Here is a 9,074-nt window from a genome sequence, read left to right on the forward strand (position 1 = left end):
ATATGTGTTTTCTTAATAGTTGGAAAACTTCACGTTTTTGTTCTAATGGGAACATTCATAACTATAATTTTGCTTTTTTCATTATTTTGTATTTTTCTATTCTTTTTATAGTTGCTAAGAAATGAACATAGCACAAAATTCAAAAGATATCAGAGTGTACAGTAAAAAATGCCTCCTTCTGCTGTCTTCCCAGCACCCATTTTTTTTTTTAAGATTTTATTTATTCGACAGAGACTGAGACAGCCAGAGAGAGAGGGAACACAAGCAGGGGGAGTGGGAGAGGAAGAAGCAGGCTCACAGCAGAGGAGCCTGATGTGGGGCTCGATCCCATAACGCCGGGATCACGCCCTGAGCCGAAGGCAGATGCCCAACCGCTGTGCCACCCAGGTGCCCCCCCAGCACCCATTTCTTAATCCTAGAAGTGATTATTGTTACAGAATTCTTTATAGCTATAATTCCATGCAGTTTACTCAATCATTTCTTTTTAGATGCTGTCAATTACTCCCATTATGAGCAATAATACAATTAATGTGCTTCTTTTTTCTTCCACATCCCCACCATTGCCTTATTTTTGTTAATCGAACATTTCTCTTAGTGTTTATCCTTATCCTTTAAATATATTTCACATGTGTGGACACACCAGATTCCAGTGATTTCTTGTACCTCCAACATCAAGTGTTGCAATTCCAGTACTGAGATCACCTCCTACGGTCTTACTACCTCACCATCCCAAATTTCGATAGTTACATCAGTTCTACATTGTCAGAGTTTATAGTTTATAGTGTATTTTTCACTCCTCAGTCATTACACGAGGTCTGTTCTAGTCGTAATCCTCTGAGTAGGATTCACGTTCATGCTGTTATTTTCTCCACGGGGCTGAAGTTTGTTCTAGAGTAATTTCTTCGAGAAAAGCTCATTGAAGCTGAAGGTCTACCTTCTTGATTACTCAAAAGATGTGTATGTTGCTTGTATATTTAAAAATTGTAACTAGGTTAAAAAAAAATGCTTGAGTCCCACTTTCTTTCTCTAGGACTTCTGTGAACCAAATTCCATTGTCTTCTAACACCAAATGTTCTGTAGAACAGAGGTTTGTCCGATCTTTTCCGCTTTACGGGTGGCGTAAGTCCTCCCCTCCCTCCCCCAAAACATGCCAAAGAATCTTGCTTCACCTTTGCAGACCAGTAACCCTACCAGCAGACCTAATGTATTGCTGTTGATTAGTCTATGTCAAATTTTTCTTAGATAAATGGGTCCTTTCAAACTGCAGATTCAAGTCTTCTCTTACTACTACTAAATAAATAAGCATTTGGAATATTTTGTTTCTTTCTGTGACAATTTCCAGGAGTAATGTTTCTTTTTCTTTTTTTTTTTTTAAAGATTTTATTTATTTATTCGACAGAGATAGAGACAGCCAGCGAGAGAGGGAACACAAGCAGGGGGAATGGGAGAGGAAGAAGCAGGCCGACAGCAGAAGAGCCTGATGTGGGGCTCGATCCCATAACGCCGGGATCACGCCCTGAGCCGAAGGCAGATGCTTAACCGCTGTGCCACCCAGGCGCCCCAGGAGTAATGTTTGTTAAACATACCTTTAGCTATTTCTCCAGTCCCCTGATTTCAATTCTCTTTTTCACACAACCACTTGTGCATTGTGTTAGCTACCCTTTGTCTTCCATTGCTCTCAGTTTCTTTCTAAGCCTTCTTAAGTTTGCTCATTTGTATTACATTTTGTTTGCTTTTCTCAGTGTTGTCCATATGCTACTTTGAGCTACTTTAATGAAGCTTTTATTTCTGTAATAGTAAAATTTTATTTTGCTCTTCTTCTCTGAAGTCTGTTAGTTTATGTTTCATCTCCTTCTGTTGCCCTGCTATGTTTTTCCCGAATTTTGTATATTTCTTCTCTGAGCTCTTGTTTTATAGACACCACCGAATGGAGCATTACTTTGCTGTGATTTTTAGTTGTATAATGTGCTCATGTTTGACCACAATTTTCAACTGTTCTGAAGTATTACTTTTCTGATGGGTTTTTTGTTTTGTTTTGTTTCGTTTTGTTTTTTTGGTCTGCCATTTGTTTTCCCCCTTTCCTTCAGGATCCTTGTATACTTACCATTATAATCTGTTACAGTTTTTTATAGGTTGCCGATTACAAATTACTGATGCTTGGTATTAGTTATTGTTGGATAATCAATTCTTTTTACACCAACTGATTGAAGAAATTTCATTAAAAAGGGATGAAATTTCTAGAGTATCTGGTTTACAGTCAGGTCCCTCTAACATAGGATTTTGTGCCAGTGAAGTGTTTTGCTTGTTTGTTGTTTTGTTGCCATTTGTTTTGGGTTTGGGTTTGGGTTTTTGGTGTCTACATATCCACAGGCAATCCAGACTGATAACTTCCATGCTCCCTATAACAGAGTCTCTCTGCACCTCTTCATGGGTAAACTGCTTCTGACAAATATGGCGGGTCTGTGTGTTTCCCTTGGTTCCCAATTAGCCGCGCTAGGTTCTCCCTGCGAACACCCTGGGAGATTTGCACTCCAGGTGCCCTGTCTCCTGACACCCAAGCCCATGTTTTACCTGCCCTAAATCTGGCCACCCTACCTCACACCATGTGCTTCGGCATTACAGCTATCCCCTCGTCTAGTCAAATATGGAGTTTGCTTCTCTGTTTATTTTTATTTTCAGATATTTATATTTATTTATTTTTAAAGATTTTATTTATTTATTTGACAGAGATAGAGACAGCCAGAGAGAGAGGGAACACAAGCAGGGGGAGTGGGAGAGGAAGAAGCAGGCTCATAGCGGAGGAGCCTGATGTGGGGCTCGATCCCACAACGCCGGGATCATGCCCTGAGCCGAAGGCAGACGCTTAACCGCTGTGCCACCCAGGCGCCCCTCAGATATTTTTAGAGAGGAGCCTGGAGGAAAACTACACTGTGCCATTTTAAACACAGATATCTCCTTTTCTTTATAGAACACAGAACGATTGTTGATTTTTTTTTATTATTGCATAAAAGTAAAGTGCAATACCATGCATATCCCCATTGTTTCATAATCGGGCCCCAGCCTGTTTCTCATCTTGCTCCTTCCTCACAGTACTGCTGTACTGGCCACAAGACAATTTTATACAGCATCCATGGAAAATATGTTTTCTCTTGAAATTCATAACATATATAACTTCTATAAATAGAGGATGTAAAACAGAAGCCAGCCTGATCTTTTCCCCCTTATAGGTGGCTCACATCCTCCCCTCCTGTGCCCCCCAAAACTGCCAAAGATTCTTGCTTCTTCTTTATAGACCAGTAACTTTACAAGATGTGTACTGCTGTTGATTACTCTTGGTCAAATTTTATATAAAATGTGTTAGTCGTACTGGATAAACATTATCAAGATAGAAACAGGACTTAGATCTAGAAAGAAAACACTTATTAAAGGGTGATCAGAACTGTCACAGAGGGAATATTTGACAAAACAAAACCAGGTTCTCCCCTGAAGACATTGGAATGTATGAATCAAGAAGTCCTAGATTTTGCATAAAAAAATAATTTCTCCCTTTCTCCAATGCCTTTATCAATCTGAGATTTTTTTTAAGAAAGAAACTCTTTTTATTGAATTATACATATAGGTAAGTGTATAAATCATAAGTTTACAGCTCGATGAGTTATCACAAAATGAACACACATTTGTAATCTCCACCCATAATAAGAAACAGAGTATGACTGGCCCCCCAGAAGCCCTACACGGGCCCCTTTCCAGCCAGTACTGTTTCTCTCCCCACAGAGGTCTCCAATATCCTAAACTGCTAATCATACCATGTGCTTTGGGTTGGGCTTTTTTCCTTAGCATTATGTTTGAGATTTATCCATGTATTTGTTTAAAGAAGTAGTTTTTTCATTTTCTTTCTGTATAGCATTCCGTGTGTGAATATATCACAACTGATTTATCCATTCCACCACTGAAGTGAACTTGGGTGTTCCCAGCTCAGGAGTACAAAGATGTTGCTAATATGCCTTATTTTACATGTCTTTTGATGAAGATATACACACATTCCTGTTGTGTACACCTTAGAGCAGAGCTTCTGAATAATGGGCTCTATATGCCCAGCTTTTAGTAGACACAACTTCAGTTTTTCAAGCTTTATCAAGTACAAGTCTCTTCTGGAAGGATTTTATGCTCGGGGTCAATTTGCATCAAGAGCTTATATATCAATTACTTTGGGGCCATAACAAACCACACCAGAATGCAATGGCTTAAAACAACTATTTTGCTGTGACTCATGATTCTGTAGGCTTGTCATTTCAAAGGCTAAGCCAATCAGGTTATTCAGTGGCACTACTCAGATCAGATGGGATGAAATGTCCTCACTTACGCCTTGGCTGAACCGTCAATCTTCAGCAGGCAAACTTGGGCTTTGCACACAGGGCAGCATTCCAAAAAGACAAGAGCTGAAGCTGTAATACCTCCCAGGCCCTAGGCTAGAAAGCCATGTGACCTCACTTCCTCTGCATCCCGTAAGTCAAAGCCCAGGCAAAGGCCAATCCACATTCAAGAGCAGAACACTAAACTCCACCTCTTGATGGGAAAGCCAGTAAAATATTATGCCTNCCAAAAAGACAAGAGCTGAAGCTGTAATACCTCCCAGGCCCTAGGCTAGAAAGCCATGTGACCTCACTTCCTTTGCATCCCGTAAGTCAAAGCCCAGGCAAAGGCCAATCCACATTCAAGAGCAGAACACTAAACTCCACCTCCTGATGGGAAAGCCAGTAAAATATTATGCCTTTTTTTTTCCAAGCTACTATCATCTTCCATCTGAATGCATTATTTAGTTTCCTCTCTCATGTAAAACACACTCACCCTACCCCAGGAACCCCACATGTCTCATCCAATTGGGTCATCATCCTCAAAGTGTAGGATCTCACCATCTGCATCAGGTCCAAAGGAGGCATATGTACCCTGGGGGTACCTATCCTCCAGTGCAGCTTCCCTCAGTCTGGGTAGCTTCATCAATTAAAAAAAGCAAGTTTTCTGCCCCACCCAAAATATTAGTAAAGCAGGATAACCACAGTAGATACTCTTAATCAAGAGGGGAAATTGGGGGAGGCATAGAAGTCACTGTTCCATGGCAATTCTGAAATACACCAGAAGTAGGGAATGTTTCTTGATTGGGGTCCATTGCTGATCCCTGGGTATAGAAGCATCCAGTCCATTTCTCTTGGAGACTCTGAGCTCTACACCCCGAGGTCTTGGCTTGGCCTTCTGAAACAACTTCTCTTTTCCATCAGAAATGGCCCATTTTGCAGCTGAGTAGCTTTCTCGGTCTGCAGCCTACCTGCAGAGAGTGGGGAGCCCATTTTGACTGTCTCTGTCCCCTTGAGACTAAACTGGCCATACTTCTGCCAGCAACATCCTCTTTAAAATTTCGTGGATTTCCTGTGACTCCGATCCAGGTCTACTCAGTGAGGGCAAAAGTCACATTTACAATTCTTTTTGAGACAAGTCTCTTTCTATTAGGGTTCTAAGTCAGGCAGTAGTGTGACAATGCTCTCTTGTCCGCTGAGAGAGTTGAGCTGGCGCTGCCTTCAATCTTCCAGTGATCTTGAGTATGACATTACAGTCACCCGCTTCATTTGGACCTGAGCCCCAGGCCTCATTTCATTTTGAGAATTTTCATTGTCTATGGACACTGGGGAAAATAAGCAATTTTATTTTCCAGCCCAACAACTCTTGGATCCTTTATATTGTCTCTAAATTTTTCTTGCAAATTAAGTAGTTTGCATTTTGATCTCATCTGTGTCTTCCTCTACCTTATCATATGCATTTAGGACCAACAAACTGACACTTGCAACATTCTGCCTGACGAGTTCTTTAGCCCAGTCCAAAAGTTTATTAGCAGCATGTCCCATCTTCCAGCTTATTAAAGACAACAGTTTCACAAACTGTGGCACACCACATAATGCCACCTGCCGTTCCCCCAGATTGCCAGAGTTTCCTCCTGGCTTTTCCAGTCTCCACGAGCACTTGCTTTGCACACATCCATCTTTACCAAGTTTTTTCACCACTGTCTGATCTTTCTCTGGGGCAGGATTGTCTATTCAGCTGGTAACCTTGAGAGATGAGGTCATATCTCCCAGGGGACAAGGAGCAGGCTTGGTTGCTGCTTGCTCCAAAAGTGGCAGGTTCATAAATAAAATATTCAAAAGCGGGGGTGGATACCTGAGTGGCTCCACTGGTTAAGTGTCCAACTCTTGATGTTGGCTCAAGTCATGATCTCAGGGTCCTGGGATCGAGCCCTGCATTGGGCTCCTTGCTCAGCAGGGTGTCTACTCCTTCCTTTCCCTCTGCCTCTGCCCCTGATTCATGCTTGCTCTCGTGCTCTCTCTCTCTCTCAAATAAATAAATAAAATCTTTTAAAAAAAATTTTAAAAAGCAAATTGTGTATTCTCATCACGAAAATTTTATCTTCTGGGCCATTTAACAATCTAGCAACAGAAAAATGCCAACAACTGGCTAACTTCACTGGTTTACACAATTTCTAGACAAGCGCTGTAATTTTTAACTCTGTGGTTCCCAAATATGTCTGTCTCACAAACTAATAAGTAAAAGGAAGAACAGAGATATCAGAAGGGGAAGAAATGATAAATAGCACTCATACAAAGAAGACAAATACTGTACAATCTCACTTACACGTGGAATTTTTAACAGTCGAATTCACGGAAACAGAAAATTCATTGGTGGTGCCAGGGCAGGGGGGTAGAGGGAGTGGGGAGACATTGGTCAAAGGATATGAACTTCCAATTAAAAGGTGATTAAGTTCTAGGGATATAACATACAACATGGTGACTACAGTGAACGATACCATACTGTATACTTGAAGGTTGCCAAGAGCAGATCTTAAATGGTTTACCACAAGAAATAAAATGTTAACTACATGAGCTGATGGATGTGTTAACTAGCCTTACTGCAGTCATCACTTCACAATATACACGTATACCAAATCGCGCTGCACACCTTAAGCTTACACAACATTATATGCCAATTATATCTCAATAAAGCTGGAAAAAAGATTCATACCATATGCCAAGGAACTGCAAAAAGTACCTTACTGATGTTTCGGTGAAACCTTGTTGTAACTGTTGTGGTATTAATTTTCTAAGAAATACTGCGGCTGAGTGCCTAGGAACACAGTCTCTGAAAAGAGATCACCTGTGTTCACAGTTTAGCTTGCAGGTAATTAGCTCTGAAACAAGGAGTAAGTCACCTTCTCTGTGCCTTTGTCTCCTCATCTGTAAAATGGGAATATTGGCTCCTATTTCATTGGGTTTTGTGTTATTTGAGTTCAAAGGGTTAACACACGTAAAGTCATTGTAACAGTGCTTTTTCGTTTCAATAAATAATATCTACGTCAAAACTAGTAGGGAGGTGAAGAGGTTGAGAGAAAGATGTTATAATGCGCAGGAGCGAGAACGACCATTTGCGGTAGTCAGCAAATTCCAAGAAACTGGGGTGAAGAGCTAACATACCTAAATGCCTGAATTTCCTGATAACTAAGAAACTAACCCCAGAAACTTCTCTTTCCTTTTGCTCCATCTGCTTTCTAACATATAGGAACTTAACTCTTTTGATCATAGATTTCTAGCTTCCCAAATTACGAGACAATATGTTTCTGTTGTTTGAGCCCCCCAGTCTGTACGGCCAGTGGTACCGTGTGATGGCAGCCCTAGAAAACAAGTACGAGATACTAGGCCAAATGTTTTCTTTCTTTTCTGTCTTTTTCCTCTCTAATCAAAGTAAAACATAGGGGCGCCTGGGTGGCTTGGTTGTTAAGTGTCTGCTTTCGGCTCAGGGCGTGATCCCAGAGTCCTGGGATCGAGCCCCACATCAGGCTCCTCTGTTGGGAGCCTGCTTCTTCCTCTCCCACTCCCCCTGCTTGTGTTCCCTCTCTCACTGGCTCTCTCTCTGTGTCAAATAAATAAAATAAAATCTTAAAAAAAAAAAAAAGAAGTAAGACATAGTAGCAAAGTGCTTAAAATGACAAGTAACACCTTCTTGCCCCATCCCTCCCCTCTGTTGCACCCGGAAGAGACATTTATTTATTTATTTAAAGACTTTATGTATTTAGTTGAGAGAGAGAGAGTGAGGACGAGTGGGGGGAGGGGTAGAGGGAGAGGAAGAAATAGAATTGCCACGAAGCAGGGAACCCTATATGGGGCTCTCAATCCCAGGACTCCTGGGATCCTGACCCAAGCCAAAGGCAGACGCCTAACCAACTGAGCCACCCAGGCGCCCCTGGGAGAGCCTCTTAAAGGACTCTTACATTGCCACTTCCCCAAATCCCTTCCCACTTTCCTGGAAATGAGCTGCTGGGTTTCTCATTTTTGCTCAAATTATTCTGATATGAAAACTCCCCGTTGCAGCCCATGAAACTCCTATGCCATGCCTATGCGTCATGGATGGTTTTTTTCTGCATTTGAACTACTTCGAGTCAGTGTCCTTTGGAAAGAGGTTTGTTTTTTTGGAAGTCTATTTCACGCAGAAGGTGCTATAGCCAAGTGAAAATAGCACCGGCTTCACACTCAGGCACTCCCGACTCCCTACCCTACGTGCTACTAGCCAGCCTACTTCAATGCTTGATTCGTAGTCACCCTGTTTTAAAAATGGATGCAGGGGACTGATATGTCAAAATATTAAACTAAGTGCTCTTCCTTTCTTCTTTTGTTAATTATTGCACTGTGAAATATGAAGCCATCACAGAGCTGTGTGTCCAAAGTAACCACGACCCAAGTCAGAAGAAAGAACATTGCCCTGCTCCAGTGATGTTCGACATTACCAGCCACTAAGGGAATGCAAACTAGGACCGTGATCTATCACTACATGCCCAATCAAAACAGCTCAAATTCAGAGACTATGGACTATGAGAAACAAACTGAAGACTTCAGAGGGGAGGGGATGGGGGAATGGGATAGACTGGTGATGGGTAGTAAGGAGGGCACGTATTGCATGGTGCACTGGGTGTTATACGCAACTAATGAAGCATCAAACTTTACATCGGAATCTGGGGATGTACTGTATGGTGATTAACA

At 41.6% G+C, this 9,074-nt stretch overlaps 1 long non-coding RNA gene across 1 annotated transcript in view; it reads left to right on the top strand.

Annotated features, from left to right (window-relative positions):
• The window catches only part of LOC105235668, a 27,644-nt gene extending 18,707 nt beyond the window's left edge, over positions 1–8,937 (top strand). The window contains exon 3 of the long non-coding RNA XR_854029.3: positions 8,737–8,937. This is a non-coding gene — a long non-coding RNA (uncharacterized LOC105235668). The remainder of the gene's footprint in view (positions 1–8,736) is intronic.
• The last annotated feature ends 137 nt before the right edge of the window (positions 8,938–9,074 follow it).

Source organism: Ailuropoda melanoleuca, chromosome 7 (assembly GCF_002007445.2).
Source record: "Ailuropoda melanoleuca isolate Jingjing chromosome 7, ASM200744v2, whole genome shotgun sequence".
NCBI classification, from domain to species: Eukaryota; Metazoa; Chordata; class Mammalia; order Carnivora; family Ursidae; genus Ailuropoda; species Ailuropoda melanoleuca.